This window comes from Temnothorax americanus, unplaced genomic scaffold (genome assembly GCF_048541705.1).
Source record: "Temnothorax americanus isolate GAGA-0224 unplaced genomic scaffold, ASM4854170v1 Scaffold32, whole genome shotgun sequence".
Lineage (NCBI taxonomy): Eukaryota > Metazoa > Arthropoda > Insecta > Hymenoptera > Formicidae > Temnothorax > Temnothorax americanus.
Window position 1 is genome coordinate 44,593 of NW_027509464.1, and position 18,618 is coordinate 63,210.

Sequence of the window (18,618 nt, forward strand, 5' to 3'; positions counted from 1 at the left end):
TATGTGTGTAAAGCAAAAATCAAGAATTTAATTAAAATAAAATCGTATGCATTCAATGGATTGCAAATATGCTTTTTTTGTATCGATATAAGGCGCTACGTAATTTTTGTTTATATTACTTTAATAGGAAATAAATGTTTTTAATATATGCAGAATTTTTAATACTTCTATACTCTATATATCGGCATCCTTTATCCTTTTTTGCGGGATTAAGCGTTAATTAGGCGCGCCGTGCAGGCGCGTCGTAATATCGCGCGATTCCGATAATTATAACGGCCGACATGACATCGGTCCCGAGTTCATAACATCGCGTGAGAAGTCGCATACGCGGTTGACTTCATAAAAATAATCCTATTTAATAAGGAACTGGCTTTTGATCATTTGAAACGAGCGCCGGGGCATCGCGCGCGATACGTTTCCTTAACACGCGAGCAGCAATAAATCAGCAATAAAATGTTGCGGAGTATCACACCAGAGAGAAGTAACTAATTGCGGCCCGGCAATAATAATTACTCGCGGTATGTGAGTTATTGCCGCGCGTTATTCCGATTATGTACGGCGAATTATAACCGCCCGGGCAATACTTTTTTATCGCGGACTACTGCCGGAATAATGTTGTACTTATTTAGTAATACTCGGGCTGTACAGATTAATGCGCTCGGGATGATCCATTATTTATGGCGAGATACGTCAGCGACACGTTTACGATTTTGACGCGGGAGGTTCAATTAACTCCCGGATGCATTAATGCGCTTGTTTCTTTTTCCTCTGTCATCCTTCGAGCGTTCGATCTTGATTACAAGTTTGCCCGCCGGGACGAAGCGCAAGTCCGCTTCGTCAATCGGGGTATGGACATCTTTATACATTGTGTGGACGCTGTATAAATACTTCATCTAACATGCGTGAATGTGACATGTTTCTCTCGTTCCCTGATACGTCATTCATTTTTTATATTCTCTCGCATGTGTTAATAACTATTTTATGTTTAGAACATTAATTTTATCTTTATTTCTTCCGTCTTTCCTCTCACCTGCTAATATCACGATGCATTAATTAAGTTAACAACATTTTTGAATTTCCATTTTCTCGCGGAGAAAAAGCATGACGCAATAACCCACACAAGGCAGGACACAAAGAAGAAAGAAAGGAAGAGAGGAAGAACGAGAAAATCCCTCGGAAAGGCAGTGGGGCAAGCAGCGGCCGCGGCGCGGCGGCTTCTCGACCGCATTATGCGTACGAATGCAAATTCTCGTTCGCTTCGCTGCGGGCAGGCATTTATTTGTCACGCACTCGCGGCCGTATAGAGTCGCGGACAGTACGGTACATACGCGACTCGCCGTCTCCACACGTCGTATACCCGACTTCCAATTCCTCTTTCTCCTCGGCCACCTCCGCGCGATCGTGCCGTTCCCCTCTCCGCTAATCCTATATTCCCTCGGCTTCCTCCGCCTTCGAATTTCCCTCGAGCGATCTAGGCGACCGTGTACCCTGCCACAATTATCTGCCATCGTCATCTCGCACGGGGTACTTTTGTCCGCGGATTGCACCGCCACCACCACATGCTTATGTGTGCTGTCTACTTTTCTATTAATTATGCAGCCGCGCGCGAGCACTGCTCTAACGATCTGACAACGAGCTGCGGCGGCGATTCGTGAGCCCGTACCGCGTTGTTCTCAATTTCTCTCGTTCTTCCTCGGAAAGGGATGTGTTTCCTTAGTCTTTCTTCGTTTCTCTCGATGCAGAAAGATAGCCGGCTCGAGTACACAAATCTTGAAAAAAAAAGCGCCCGTAATTTATAAGCGGCGAGTTTATTGTTACAAGTGAAATCGCGTCATCATCTTGCGATTTATGTTCGCGACTTTCGTCGCGCACAGCTACAACTTTGCTCCATGACGCTACGGAAGATCGCCTTCAATATATATTATCGGTATTCTGGCGCCTCATCAGAGGCCGAAATAAATTTTATATCAATAACGAGATTATTGTGCAATAATGTCAATTTAAAAATAAAAAAACACTGAGATACTTTAAAACAATCATAGAGCAGATGTTCCCAGAAACATTAGCAGATTCAAAAGAAATCCTTTAATTTTTTCACGCGGCAACATTATTATAATCGCATTCATGCGCGCTCTATCACGAGCACACATACACGGGAATTTTGACAAGAATCTCGTTTATTTCGACATGTTAATTATTGGTCGTCGCCGCAGGCCGCAAGTACCTAGTATAGCGGTGGGGTGAGTATAGCGGCAGCGTACACGCGCGCAACGAGAAACGCATTAGCGCGTAATCGCGTCCTAAGCACAGCCGACACGTAGCCGTTGTACATCAGTGGACTATAGTGACACACGCGTGAGTTAAGCGCAGGAAGCACGACGCGGGGCACAAACTTGCGATGAGTTACGGCCGCGTTACTTGCACGCTCGCACCACGCCTGCACCAGTCTGGGACGCGCGTGATCGTGCCAACGCCGAGTGCATTTCGATGCATTTTACATAATTCTGAAACATGCGAGATAAATGTTGCGTAGGATGCCGTGCGAGACATAGATAGGATACAAATTGCACGTATACGAACATGTTAAACTGATTGCACTCGCGTCGTTTAGCATACTGGAAGTAGTTTGTTTCGATTTCTGTGGATAATTTTTTCAAGGCCACTCGCAATGGTCTTATCGCAAATAATAATAAAACGAAATTGACATTCACCTTTATAACCTTTTAACGAACGGAATAATGAAATCGCAATTTTAAACGATAGTGTTAATTAACAAACAACTTGAATCAATTTGCAATTCAAAAACTTTTTCGCACTTGACGTGTAGAAAAAGTAACATTCCCGATGAGGTTCCAAACAATTCGAATTTTCTTACATTAAATAAAGGTTCTTCTACTACAGTCGTTAAATAGCAAATAATTTAAAATAGACTGCAAGAAAAAGAAACATGATGAAATTGTTGATGAGTACTGATGTCAATTTACCGCTTTAGCTCACAACAATGGTAAAGAAATTACGTTACTTTAAACGTGCGTTCTTAAAAATAACGCATGAAAATAACAGAAAACAGCATACGCGAATTCGCAAACTCCTGTTTGTATAATCGTCGCGGGCTGCATGCTATGCTCGTCGTGTTAGAACGAAGTATGATAGCCAGGTTCTGAGGAAACGTCTCTCACGTGTCTTGTTTTTTTCCGGCTACCAGCAAGCGGCGAGTTCAGTACACACATGAGAGATGGATTTCTTCACGGCGGCATTTTTGTCTTTTTCCGCGTTGCCGCAATAAAGATATCCAGGAAGCTAGCCACTTCGTTATCTTTCCGCAGGTACAGTTACAAGCTCAAGATTTGTAGTAACGGTTGCAATAAAGCTGATAATAATGACATCCGTGATGCATGCGCGGTTACGTGTAATGCGAGAGATGCATCTCGTCTGTGATGCAGTTAAAATCTCCAGTGTGGTAAAAAACAAAAAATTATTTCGCAGATATACGAAGAGAGAAATGAAGAAGAGGCGGACGAAAATTAATGCTCGTGAATTAACATGAAAAAAAACGTTAGAAATTCAGCGTCGGGGTTAAAAATGTACGATAAATCACGGCTACGTATCGGATTAGAGGCTTCGGAATTCTTATTATCGCGTGCCACCTCGTTTGACCTGCGTCCACATAATCGCGGGGCACGCACGTCGACACACGCGGTATGTTACCTCGGTGGGTGCTGCCCCCGGGACAGAAATTAGGGCTAAATAAGTAGCAGCTACTAGGAAGGCCGCGTCCCCCTAGCGGGAGCATGCAATTCATGAACACAAGCCCGAGAAGAAGAGGGACTCACGGGAGGAGTATGAGGCCCTTGGACGTGCGGCGGCCGCGAACGTTGCGCCCAGCGGGCCCGATGCGAGATTAGGGCATCCTCCAACGACGTATATCGCCAGATACGTACCTCCGATGATGGCGCGTGTTACGCACGACGGTAACATTGTGCCAAACTCGCAACGATATTCACGGTTATAGTTTCGTGTTTTTAAATCGCAGACGTAGATCCTACAGATATGGCTCTCAATTTTTATCGTTACATTTGACGTATTAATCAGTTGAAATATATCGTGTCTATTGAAAAAATGGATAATACTTACAAATAAAACATAGAAAAAGTTAAAGCAAGGCAAATCGGATTTAGAAAATTTTTCGTCGTCGTAATCTGGTTCGATTTTTTTTTTTTTTGCGCGTATTTGGATACCGGCGGACAAGCACGGGTCTGATCGAGAGGCATAACGACGACAGGCAGATAGAGGGGAAGGAGGCCCCTAGGGCGCGGGAGCGAGAGAGCGCAAGCCGCGCGCCCCCGGCCGACAAAATGATCAAAAGGCAAATTTCATACATTATTTTCACTTTAATGCTACCGTATCGCAATTTATGGGAGGGCCGGGATTTATGCGGACGCGTATACGCACCACGGGGCCTAATCTTGAGAGCGGGCCCCACCGCGTACCGGCAAACCGCCCTGTCCGCTTACCGTCCGTCCGTCCATCCGTCCGACCGGCCCCAGTTACTCGCGAGCCAGCGCCGCGTCGGGGCCAGAGCCCGGGACCGGTGGGCCCGGGGATCGTAAAGAACTTTGTATTAAAACGTTGTACGTCCGGGACCGTTTATGTCAACAACCTTTGAGTTGTGTGCGGAACGCCTCACGCCGCGCGCGATGTTGGCTTCTATATACTCACTCTCTCGTTGCAGCGCACGGGGGCCCCGGGGCAACTCGACAGGGAGGGTGCTGTCGGATCGTACTCCCGTATAGCGTCCCGCTCTCTCGCCGCCACCGCGCCGGCTACCTCGATCGTGATCTCTCGTGGATCGGTAGCGGGACCGATCTCTACGGGTACGGGGGCTCTCCCGAGTGTGCGGCCGCGCCCGCGCCGCGCCGCGCCGATTCGGAACTCGTTACCCCGCCGGCGCGGAGAGTTGAACGGAGTCATCTCATAATCCGCCGCGGAAAACGTTTCGCGTTTCGCTACGACGCCGCCGATCGCTCGAAGGGTGGAGGCCCCGATGTTAACGGCGCGTCGCGTCAATTACACGCGATGGATCTTCTTAATGATCACGTAACTTCGAGCGATCATACGCGTTCAGAGCCAACAATGTTCTTCCACGTGAAAAAATATCGGACACAATGCGGTGATTCGCTTTTTCAATGCAGAAGCTTAGAAGAATGTACTTTTTTCGAAAAGTTATATCTTTTTTGTCGTTTTTAAGGCCACCTCAACGATCTTTACCGTTTTTTAAATTAAACGTCGAGCGTTTTTCAAAGAGAGCGGAGTCGAGAATGGAAGAAAGCAAGATAAACGAGCCGATTTTGCGTCAGAAAATTCCGAAACTTTACGGAGCGAAGTAGTATACGCTCCTTTGCCCTTTTATGATTTCAAAAAACTGTTGGAGCCAAGAATTACCTCGTATAACTTGTACTTACGTTTATGCGCGTGTTCCACGTATTCGTCCGTAATACGTCCAACGAAATTATCGAGCAAGGGTTTTGCAGGCAGGTCCTTAAAGCACAACCACGATCGTTAAAAGGAAACACCTCCGAGAGCGCCGAATCGAGTCGCTATAGCGGCCGCTCATGGGTTCGGTCGTCCGGGTCATTACATCGGCCGATAATTAATGATGACCGCGGCATCCGCGTAAGCAGAAGATCGGCGCAAAGGAGTTAGGGATCGAAAAGGAGCGAAAGGGAGAGAGAAATGCGAGCGAAAGAGGCCCGGCGGCAACGGCAGCAACAGCAACGGCCATTCAAATAATATGCAAGCTCATAATTAATTTACCGTCGCCTAAAAATCGTGGTAGGGAGACTGCATAATTAAGAAATGCCGAGCGATGCCGACAACGGGAACTGTTGTATCCGGACGACGCGTCGTCGTCGGGAAGCAAAAGAAAGAAAGAAAGAAGGAAAGAAAGAGCGGAAAGAAAGATGTACCATCGAGAAACGTGTCGCTGATGCGATTTCGCGCGGAAGCGACATCCGTTGTTGCGCGTCCAAAGTGCAAAAGCATCGCGAGAGAATTGATGAGCACCCTGAAACGTTAAAAACTTGCCGAAGATCGGCGATCAGGACCCAGGACCGCGCTATTATTGGCAATCGATCGGCGCTGATGGACAGGTATCGAGGTTCCTTCCCGCTGCGCTCGCTCCTCTTCCTTTTTTATCCCTCGCTGCAGATGACGTGGAAGAACGTTGAAGAAGATGAAGAAGAAGAAGAAGAAGAAGAAGGAAGAGGAGAAGGAGAAGGACGGAGCAGACAGGGGGAGGAGAGGGAGGAGGAGGAGAAGAGGTAGCCGAGAAGAGAGTCTTAACCACGCTCCCTCAGAATATGGTCGCAATTACTGCAGGAGATTAATGAGCCGATGCTCGCGCAATGCGAGTTCGCTCTACGAAGAGTCCTCCTCCTCGTCCTTATCCTCGCCCCTGTCCATCTTCCACCGTTCTCATCGAGAGAAGACGACTAATTCATTCCGCGAGACAGGCAACTCTCAAGTGTCTATTCTTCTTTTCTCTTGTTGTTAGGTGAGCGAGAAAGCCCGTAATTATAACGAGAGGTTTAGCACTAAGTCCCTTAATGTCATCGTTGCCCAATTATCTTGCCACTTTCGTGGAAGCGTTCGACATCGTTAATCACCGCACACCGTTCAACGCGCGCTTTAATATTACCACCATGATGAAGATTTTAATAATGTAACCAGCGCCAAAAGAAGAGAGAGAGAGAGAGAGAGAGAGAGAGAGAGAGAGAGAGAAAGGGGCGCACACCCAACCCGTCAAGCGCCGCTATTGTTAATAAAGAGGGTTTAAGTAACTTAATTATTGCTTTAGATGTTTAGCTCGGGTAATTTTGGCCAACTGTTAAAAACGAGAAAGTTACCTTCCTCCACCGTAAGAACGCTGATCGTATCGATGGCGATCCCAACGGTCGTCAGCTAATGAGCGAACAGCACATGCCTGTGTGTCTGTGTGCTTGACGTAATGCTTCCCTCGGCAGTGTACGATCTGCCCCTGCGAAGGGTTTCCTTTGCCTCTGACCCTTCTAATTAGCCATCATGTACCGCGCCGCGGAGATCACAGGCCGCGAGGTAGGAAACCGGCCTCATACGTGTGAGATAGTTAATATCGTGCTAGATGGAGATCGAGATCGCCGAGCAATATTAATAATCTGTCGTTAGTTACTCCCTTTCATTAGTAAACGTACCGGACGGAGCTCGTTTTGGAAGCCGGGTCAGTGAGCCGTCTAATTACCTCACTTCTGCGCCATCTAGAAGTAGGCTCGCCTATAAGGAGAAGCCAACTGTGACAAACGTCCGAGGAATCGTTCCTTTGTTCAGCTCTTAAAAGAGAAGGGCCTGGAGGGACGCACAAAGAAATTTCGTGAAAGCTATCGAACCTCGAACCTGTGAGAAATCGGGGATATAGAGCTGGGACAAATCAATTTGGTAACATCACAACGGGGCTCTCTACGCAAATATCACTTGAAAAAATAGAAACTCTGTTTTTCACATAAACTGAAAACAGATATTGACAACTTTAATTTATATGGTTGAGTATCATAAAATCTGCACGTGTTTCTATTCTGCGCTATTACTGCGTTTAGGCGCGAACAATGGGGCGTTAAGGAACATTCCTTCAGCCGTATGCATCTATATGTGCGGTCGACGGCAAACTTTCGACCGCAATGGGTTTCTCGCACGAATATTCAAATCCGCGGTAGGGAAGCTGTTACGGCACCGGCGTAATTTTAACATTCTCAAGCAACAGATGTTTCTTGTTTCACTCCGCGCGCGTTTAGCGGAGTTCGCCCGGAGACGTGCTGAGCGCCGGGACGTGCAGGACGAGCGTGCAGGAGGTAAGCAGCACCCTCGGGCTTTAACTTAAAAGAGAGCTAATCCTAACTTCCCGGCGCGGTGTGTCGCCGTTGCGTGCGTACACGATCAATCGCATACACACGCGTGCAGTGTATGCACACGCGCGTCAACCCGATGCGCGTACGTATGTACGTGCGTGCCATCGGCGTGCCACCACATGCACGCACCTACGCCGCGCGTGCACGCGCGCACGCTCTTATCGTCGGAGGACAAACGTGCAACAGCACTACGTCACTATATCACACGTGTAACAGGCCGACACGAACAAAAAGGCAGAATCGACCATTACCGTATGTTAAACAGTTCCTGGTCTCCCTCGTCGCTAGTCGGCGTCGTTGCCGCTACGGAACCGCGGTTGCATACGCGCAAGGGCCCGGCCGCGGGAGCAGAGCGGCATTGCTAGCGTGACAAAGAGAGAAAGAAAGACAAATAAAGAAAGAAAGAAAGAGAGAGAGAGAGAGAGAGAGAGAGAGAGAGAGAGAGAGAGAGGCTAGAACCGTTCTGCAACCAGTTGCCGTGTTCCTCTTCCTTCTGTCTCTTACTCTTTCTTATTCCTCAACCCCTCTTGTGCACTTTTGCGTTTTTTTTCTCTCTCTCTTTCTCTTCTCTCATTCTCTCTCTGTCTCTCATGCTGAAACCTCGACCGAAAAAAGCTATTAACCGATATCCATCTGAGGTCATACCTCCATTCGCGCTTACGTGTACATATACGTGCGCGCACACGCGCGCGGTGAACGTCCCTCGGCATACATGCGCGTTCCACGCCACACGGTCCCCAGGTCTGCGAGGCGTTTTGGGCGCTATCGCGCAATGCGGAATGGGTAATGCATCCTGCCCAAGCCCGGAGGCGCCAAATGAATTACAATATTTCATTCTCACGCCCGTACATACTCACCGACAAGGCATATTGGCGGGACCTAATTGCATTTAACTCATTATTGGTTCATCCGTGCAACGGACTCGAGCCGAGGGAGAGACACATTCTCGCCGTTACGATCGCCGTTTCGTCTCTTTCTTTTTCTTTCATCGATCCCCGAGTTCTGCTCCTTCCGAAAGGGGGCCCCTTCGCGCATTTCCTCTCCCCTTTCCCTCCGTCGATCTACAGACATCGCCTCGTTGTCAAAATTATTATTATTATTATTGCACTTTTTCCCCTTTTTTTCCTCTGCGACGACACGATCGTCTGACGTTAATGCAGCCACTGATCGGCCGAGGTGACCGACGAGAAGTTTTGGGTATATAGCCAGCCGACCGCTGGTTTGCCCTGCACGTAGGACATATTGCTACCGAAACGAATGACCGCTGATAAGCGATCACCACCGCGGATGACGAATGAGAGAGTCCCTCCGCATAATTGCGGCTCCTCCGCGTACTTCGCAGATAAAGCGCGGTTCGCTCGCTCGCTCGCTCATTCTCCTTTGGCCGCAGATTGCTCGCCCACCGAAACGTATCCGAAATGCACATTTGTGAATCCGGTCGGACCGCGATTGGCCGATCGGATAACAATAAAGGAGATGAGCGTGAGTCGTCGCGACACGGACATCGCAGCGCTAAATTTCGATTCACGCAGTAACAGACAATTGAAAAATCTCATCTAGATCACAAAAGCTAACTGGAGATCCGTATCGCGATATCAAAAGTTGCGCGGTTGCGCCGTAGGACACTCGTGTTACTTCGCCGGAAGATACGCGTGCGTTCTCCCTTCATCTCCGGATAGCGCATTAGCAAAGACCGGAGGTGGCATTAGGTAGGAATAACCGCAAATGTACAGCAAATACACGGCGCGCCACGCATGGACGGATTAGAACGTGGCGCAAGTGTTACCTGCGCGAGCGCGCGCAAGAAACGGCTACGGATTTTCTCTTAACTACAAGAAACACGGAGCCGTCATTCATCGAGCCCTATAGCCCCGACGGATTATTATAATTAGCTTCCTGTCGTGTATCCTTCCTCATTCTACCGTCTCGTCCTTTTAGCTAGTCGTAACACTTAACACTCGTTACGACCAGATGTACAAGCGCCGGCATTACGGGCCCCTCCCCCTCCCCCGAGCACCCACCGTGGCGCAAACCTGCACCTCCCCCGTACCCGTCCTTCTCCCGTGCGTGGTGTATTCGCCCTCTCGCTCTTCTCTTAACTTTCTCGCTCGCATTTGCGCGAACGTCTAATTGATATAATCCACCGCGGCGTGGCTTTGTTACGCGGATTATACGGCTTTGCGCAATTAGTCGACCGTTCTTAAGGGATGTTAGTACACACCGATGGTGTATATTATGATTTCCTCTCTGCTCTCTGGGCCCCTCTCCTCCTTCCTCCCTTCTCCCTTGTGTCCTTCCCTCCCCTGTTCGCGCAAGTCCGTTTCCTCTGCTCTCTCCTTCTCGTTCAAGCGCGCACGGCTGTAGTAATCCGCGCGATATCTTAATCCGCAACGCGAAGCGCTCACTTTTAACTCGTGAAAGCTCGTTAGCCACGTTGCGTACGCGGCTCGTGCTGCGAACATCCACGGTACAACGAAATTAATTTCCCGGCCCTCGCCGCGCCTGCCCCTTTCCGCGCCTTGCTCCCTCTCGCAACCCTTGCTCGTTACTGGCGAGAGTGCAGCGAGTAGTTGCAACGGCGCGGCGTCGAACCGGTTGTCAAGGAACGCTATTTCTATCGAAGGAGTTCGCACGAATGTGTGAGACTAATCTTGTCACCTTTACCACCGATAATCAACTAACTTGAAAGTTAATTTCTCATGGACAAGTTCTTTCGCTTTAATTTTTATTTTACAATTCGGAGAGAATATCATCGTTGATGCGTTATTAATTGACAACTTTGGAATTTATCTAACACGCGCTAAATGTAAGGATGATAGTTACGCTATCATCATATATCTAGACTTTTTTATATATTACTCTCAAAAATTAAGTAAAGTGCATTCGATGGACATTATTTCAGCGTGAAAATGTGAAATAATGTGTGAAATAAGACGATAATCAAACAAGGAAAAGGTCTTCTCTTTCTCAATCTCTGCTGCGTCGCGTCGCCACGAAACCCGGCGTGATCGACACACTGACGTCCTTCTACCACGCGGGATTCTTGTTCCCGCGAGATACCGTTAGGCGACATGCACGTGAATGTACATTACCGGGCGACGTATCTACTACGCTGATTGGAGATACCGATCGGATCCGGGGTGGGTATACGAATCTGACGATGCTCGAGCTTCGATCGAAGTCATAGAAGGCGCGCGCGCGCGCGAGCGTAAAGGCATACAGTTATACAAAGTCGATTGCGTGCACGAGGGTGTGTGCGGGAACTTAAATAAAAGATAAGGAATATTAAACGCCCGTTGCTCTCTCTCTCTCTCTCTCTCTCTCTCTCTCTCTCTCTCTCTCTCTCTCTCTCTCTCTCTCTCTCTCTCTCTCTCTCTCTCTCTCTCTCTCTCTCTCTCTCTCTCTCTCTCTCTCTCTCTCTCTCTCTCTCTCTCTCTCCGCGCGACCCGAGGCAACGTCCCCCGGAAACAGACCCCGAGCAGACTCGTTGAAATTGAAATAGCCAGGGATAATGATAATGACGCTCACGTAAGCGCGCGTCGACGTGTCCCTTGCGACCTGGCGATCGATTTCGCAGCTGATCGGCCCTCGCAAAATTACCAGTGAGTTAAGCACCACTTCAACGAACAATTACCCCTGTTGTGAACGTATTCGCCAAGTATCAGCGAGAGAAGCAATGATTCCGAGCTATTTGTAGGAATGCGGAGAGATGTTATGATAGGAAAAGAGAGAAGAGAGAGAGAGAGAGAGAGAGAGAGAGAGAGAGAGAGAGAGAGAGAGAGAGAGAGAGAGAGAGAGCGTATGGGGATATAAATCACGCTACGAGCAGAACAGAAGTCGTAAATGCCGATTCCTTTCGCAGGTTCATGCCGGTGCTTCAAGATCGGCTGAAGAGTAACGACTTCTCGCCGATAAAACGGCCAGCCCATTTGCCACGATTATCAGCCGTTTAATCTCAATTCTCGATCGGATTTCAGCTGAATTTTTCAGGCTTTTCACTTGCCCCTGTTGGGTTCTCTTAATAACACGCGTTCAGCGTAAGCGCGATAGATAAAATCATGTCACGCGCCAATTTCGGTACTTTCGAAGCGGGAAGAAGTATAAAGCGCGAGAGCGGAAGAGAAGCATCGAGAAGCCGCGGTCGATTTAATGACCGACTAATTTTCGGAGGAAAAAAAATGCGGCGTTCACTTCAGCGATCCCTGGCAAAACTACACACCCGACACCTTTAAAAGGGCTCACATGCCGTACCCTTGCGCGAGCGCCCCTCCGCGGCGTCTCCCATGTAATAAACCGCGCATCTGCTTATGTAGATGGACACCGAATCCCAGCGTATAATATTAAAGGCGCCACTTGCAACTCCCAAAATGAGCCCTCGGTTCCTTTGGCGTGTCGTTAGCCACACGGTGCTCACGAGTCGTGTACTAACTTTGAACTTTGAAATCGCGTATCCAGGATCATTCGTAATCTTTGTCACGTTATACCTTCTCGCCACACTCGTGTGTTACCTCGGCGCGTAAAAATCGCGTAAAGTTCAGAGTCAATCACCTTTCTACACGCGAGACCTGCTGCATTAAAGTATCAAACAAGTATCAAGTCAAACGTGAAAAGAGCTGAAGAGAACGTGTGAAAAATTAGAACGTTTTCATGCAATAGAAAAAATAATCCGTGCGTAGAATAGTTAAATCGCGATATCTTATATTCCAGGTAGGTACAAACATATAGTACAAGGCGGTAGTTGCTTTTTCATCTATTTTGCGCTGGTGCATAAAATGATAGCTCAGATTATTGCTACACGTAAATTATGGTTGTTTAAGCGCGGTTACGTAGTAGATACTCCACCGCGCACCGGTCGCAGGAGAGATACGATGATTTTTCTGGAAACCAGTTATCCAGCCGCGCATCCAGGATACCTCCTTGTCGAATTATCGATCCGATTAGATGGATAGGCTTTAACCCGGCTAATCGGCGCGCGCGGCGCGGCATGGCGAGCAGAAGGTAACGTTGCAAATTCCGTCGATATGTGCCATGCTACTCGTCCCTTTTTTTTCCGCCCCGGAATAATTACACCGCGGCTAAACGAGATAGGCGTGCGCAACCCAGTAGTTTATTGGTCCTCGATCGTCGTTATCGTTCCCATTCTTCACAAGCGCGGTATCTAGTCTTCCCGCCGTCCACTGTATTCTTTAACCCCCTCTCTCCTCTCCCTGGTAATTATCCTCTCCGTCCCCAACGTTTCTCTCGCTCTCTCTCTTTCTCTCCTTCTTCCTCTTTATTTCGTCGGCATCTCGCCAATCGAATCCCGGGTTTTACCGTTAGGTTCGCCGCTGTGGGGAACGTGCGGCATGTGTGCTTACATGCGTGCACGGCTCTTTCGCATACGGCGTGCAGGGAGGACGCGGTGCGGTATTGGTTCTCCCGCCGCTTATCAAGCGGTATAGGACGCGAAACCCGCCTGAAAAACGCGATCCAATAACGTCCCGGTTGTAATAGCCGGATTGTAATTTCCACGTTGCGTAGATTGTAATCTACATTTAGCGGGAGAATTCGCAGCCGAGGCCTCTTATTAGAATATGTTACGGACGATATAACTTCTAAATTATGATGCCGTGCACGCTAGTCGTATACAATCTACACTCGGAAGCGCTTTTGACAATTGTATGGCCAATAGATTAGGGTATAAATCGAAATAAATGGTAGCAATTTAAGAAACGTGAATTACTACGCAACGCGCATCGAACTTGGAAAAGTTTGCATTACTCGAGTGCTCGAGAATCAGCATTTATTTATCACAGCAGTATGGTTAATATATTGAAAAGTATAATAATTAAAACAAGTGAATTAAAATAATTTGTTATAACGAAGGCAGACGCGGTGTGCCTTCCGACAAAGAGACGAATAATAAAACTCAATTTGGACGGACGTGATATTTTCGCACGGGCGGGACTAGAGACGGGAAAATGCCAGCATCTTTCGAAATAGACGACGGAGCAAGACGAATAAGCGAGGGAACAGATCCGAAAAAGCGTTCCTTTGTCGGTGTGGTCCTTTAAATCCGTTTAAAGGGACCACCGACCGGCACGGGCTGATTAATAGTCCTCTCTCTCGGGCGAGTAGGGCTGGGCTCAATGACAGATCGAGAATGGTTCGGGGACAGGCGGCAAAAATGCCGAGTTCACACTTCGCGGCCAACGTTCCGGGGCGTTGTGGTTGCTGTTATTGCGGCCTTCACCTAACGCGCCGGGATCATCGACGGCACAAAGCGCGTCGACCTGGCTACATTTGTATCCTTTAGAACCGGTCACGCGATGGCGATGACGGAACCTTGACAAATCCAGGCCACGTGTGCGGTGGGAGGTTGCGTCATCGGCGCGATTCGCCAACTTGCGGTACATGAGCGGGGGATATGAGAGACAGAGAGAGAGAGAGAGAACAAATTTATGAAAGTATAGGAAGACGTTGTGCGCGCGAGTGAGCCAAGTTCGTCGACAGGTTCGCAAAATTTACATATGCATCGCGTTCCTGTTTGCCACATGGAATGTATTCGACTATTCATTAGTCACGCCTAGCTAGATTCAGTAATTGCATCACCGTGCTGTGTTCCTCGCGAAGAAAAGAACCTGGATCTAGAAATAAACGGGAAAATAAACGCCGATCTCGGATGATCGACGTGCACGGCACGAACGAATCAATTCACGGTGTTTACCGTGTATAGTGAGCTTGTGCATCAGGTCGGCGCGTTACGTTTGGAGAGGATCTCCCGTCACCCGTGTGACCGCCGTCACGCCGCCGCGGCCGGTAGGTACGCGCCAATACATTCGCGCGCGGCGCGGCCACGTTCGGCGGCATGGCACACGCAGCGTGCCGTTGCGCCATGCGTTCGCGCTGATTTACGACTACGGTGGCGGTTTCGTCTCGCTTGACGCTGGCTTACCGAATTAGTCCCACTCGCACACGCACACGCACACGCACTTCAGAGACGGACTGATATAAAGCGCAAACCTCCCTGCCGTTTCTTCCGGAGCCTTCCTCTTTCCTTCCTCGCCGCCCACGAGCGGATGTCGCAACAGATGTCGCGCGAAAGATAATTAATTTTTTTCGGTCACAGAAGAGAGAGAGAGAGAGAGAGAGAGAGAGAGAGAGAGAGAGAGAGAGAGAGAGAAAGAGGGGAGGCACAGAACGGGGATGGAATATTCATGACAATTCGCTGTGTTCCCGCTATAGCGCATTCTTCCTTCGTGACGTAACGTAATGTTATTACGGATGACATAATACATTTTCAATTACATCTGAATATCATACTGTATTATACAGGTCCATTATACCTCTTTCTTAACATTGCTAACAAAAATAACAGTTTTATGTAAAAAAAATAAAAGATAATTAATGTTTGAAATGCACAAAAATAACATTTAATTTATACAGTATTTTAATGTATATCGGACATGCACGCGCTATATCAAAGATGCGAAAAGCAAAGAATCTCGTACAATACGGGAGCGTAGATCTGTTCCGCGGCTCAGAGCCGCGGGTGCATTCGGTTTGATTATTTTCACGCGCGAAAAGAGCTTCTGCGGCGACGAATAAAAAGGCAGGTGACGCGCAGGTGGAAGAAACAAAAAGAGAATGAGAAAAAAGAGAGGGAAAGCGAGAGAGTAAGAAAGAAAGAGAAATAGAGAGGGACAGAGAGAGCCTTTAAATCGCCCGTCTCGAAAGCGGAACGCTCTCAACGCCGCCGTTCGTGTGCTTCTACACGCGAGAGAGCGCACGGGGCAGACAAGATGAGCTCGAGGCGAGGTAGCGAGAAATGCCACCACAGAGTAATTTTACAGCAAATAGGTTTACACAGCATTATAGGTGGAGGGAAGCGACCTACGAGGCGATACAGCCGCGCATCGCCGCGGGGTGAACGTACTTGACCGTCGTGTATGTAACATACGTGAACGTACACGCACACGCACACGCGGGGACACGCGCACGTACATACGCGAAACGGCCGCCGCGGCTATTATTCTCAATTACCATCGGCTATCAGGCATGTCGCAGCCACATCGCCGCGGCTTCGATGACAAGTGCTTTTGCGCGAAACCATCGCGAACTTTTGCCACTTTCAATTTCACAGCTCGTCAATGCGACATCAAGGCATATTCTGGAATAGACATGATTGCTCGAACCGGCTAAGTGAATTTTCTGCCGCTGTGAAATTAAGTAATCATAAACTCGTCACAGGCAAATAAATATATTCGAAAGATTAAGAAAAAGACAAATTGGAAAATTGTTGAAGGAATTAAATCTTTTTAGAGAAAAGTCTTATTTACGTTCAAGTGTTGTTAATTAACAGAATTAATGCACTTAAGATTAAGATTGAAAATATTCACTTTAATTTCTAATTACTAAACATTCTCAGCCTTTAATAGGGAATCTCCGCTGCATATGAGGATAAAGTTATCATTACGAGGGAATGCGCTTCAGGGTTAAAATTAATTCCCGGCCGCCAGTTCCAGTTAATCATCGCATCGAGATGATATTTTCTGGCGTACAGGCACGGTGTCAAACACACGCATTCCTTATTATTGATTAGACGATACCGCGAGGATTAATCCGATTCCTCCGTACAAATGACACGCGGAAGGTTGCCTCGAAAATGTAAGAGGGTATCATAATGAGGTGCCTATTCTCGGAATGCGCCGAGGCACCCGAAAACAGCGCCCTATGGGCGAGCAAGGACGGCGACTATTCTATGGATCAGGCGGTCGGGGGACCGGCCCTGTAATTTCAGGCCCCGTAATGGGGCCTCCAGTCTCACAATTAGACCTTCCTGCGTCATCTCTATCTCCCTCGGCGTCTCGGAGCGTCCTCCTCGCTTCGCTCGCTGCAAAAGGCACTCTCCTTCTGTGCGCGTCGCGGGCGCTCGATCGAATCCTCCTTCGGCGCTTTAATATTGGCTCAGCAGCGCGGTGGGCATCTGAATTTAGAAAGCGACGACGAATCAATTCTGCGAGGTGAAAAGAATCCCTCCCTTCTCCTCCACGTCCCTCGAGTAACTCCCGGTAGATATCTGACGCGTTAATCGCTCGGCGCAGTAATACTTTAGTATGCAAAACGCTGCCGCCAAAAACTCAAATGCACATCGCAGGATGTTATACTGCTACTTCATCGTCGCGTCCATGCGTGCGGGATATTTCTCATACATAAATACCAAGCAAGGGTGGAGAGAGCAGGGGGGGGAAGATTTTCTTGTCGACTTTACGAAAAACGGTCTCGTCGACACGCTGTAATACCGTAAGATCATAGATCCGCCGACTTCGTCCTTACGGAGGGCACAGATCCGAACTCGAGGACGATGACGGTGCATGACTTGTCCCTGCCACCTGCCCCCCCCCCGGATCCCCTCGAGGACCCTCCGAGGATAATTACATAGTAGCTTAGCCCTGGCACGGCAAAGAAAAGACCGCTTTCGCCGCATAAAGTAATGGCTAATCGGAACGATCCGCGGCTGCAACCCCCGACGACACATCGTAGAGACCCTGGAGCACCATTAGTATCCTTCTGTATCGCGCATACGTGTGTGCCATGCACCTTGAAACTCGCGTTGACCCGGTTGAAACTGTCCGCGAGAGTTCTTCGCCCCGTCGCGTCCGTCGCGTCGTCGCCGGGGACTGGTTAAGGTATGTATCTTGTACCCTTTCCTCTGCGCGGAAGCATTCCGTGTTATTAGAGTCGCAATCATAGAAATTATTATCCTCCTTCGGCCCCGTACCCTCCCACTACAATCCCTGCGCGTTCCTCGGAGACGTCGGATATAACGTAAGAGCAGAGACTCTTCGAGAAGGATATCATCGTTAATCCAAACGTCGAATGTAACCATCGTCGTTAACGAGTCGTCGGTCAGGGACGCCGCACAATTTCACATTGACATTTACTATCTAAATGAGATTTCACTACTTAGCAAGACTAAATTAAGATAGACGCAGACATATCTTCGTCTTACATCGAGCAAAACTGCAAAATTGAAATTAAAATTTTCGTTTTCTACCATTTTCGTTTCAAGACATTCTTCAAGCACAATATATGCTGCGAAATTCGACATAAGTTGATTTTATAATTACTGAATTTATCTATTAAATTTTGAACACGAGAAATTACATTAATTCCCGATAAACCTTGCATAAGTCATTTGAAATGTTCAACGTGCTACAAGATTCGATGTAAATCGGTATGCAAATCTAGATTGTCGAGATTAATGCTATCTATTAAATTCTAAACACGAAGGATTAAGTCAATCGCTGCTATAACGGAATGCGCAACAGAAAATCTTGACATATCGTGACCGGTATTAAGTACTCGTTGCATGTCAGGCGTTATATTTAGATCAATTCCAATCAGAAAGCGTTTTATCACAATGCATTCTCCGAAAGCGTTATTCAGCATCAATCTGTCGTTTATGCAGTCGAAGCGAACAATTAGAATCAACATGGGCGAACCATTCGCCGACGATTCTAGGTAAGCGCTTATAATATTTGTGGCATTTATGCCGCTTCGTATGCGCTGGCCTTGAAGCCAGTTGCCTCGTAAGCACGATACCGTTCGTTCTTCTAGCGGGGCGGTTCGCGGGAACGGGTTACAAGTTCGGGTTCGCGAGAGATAATACATGCGAGATGAGAGAAGAAAGAAAGAAAGC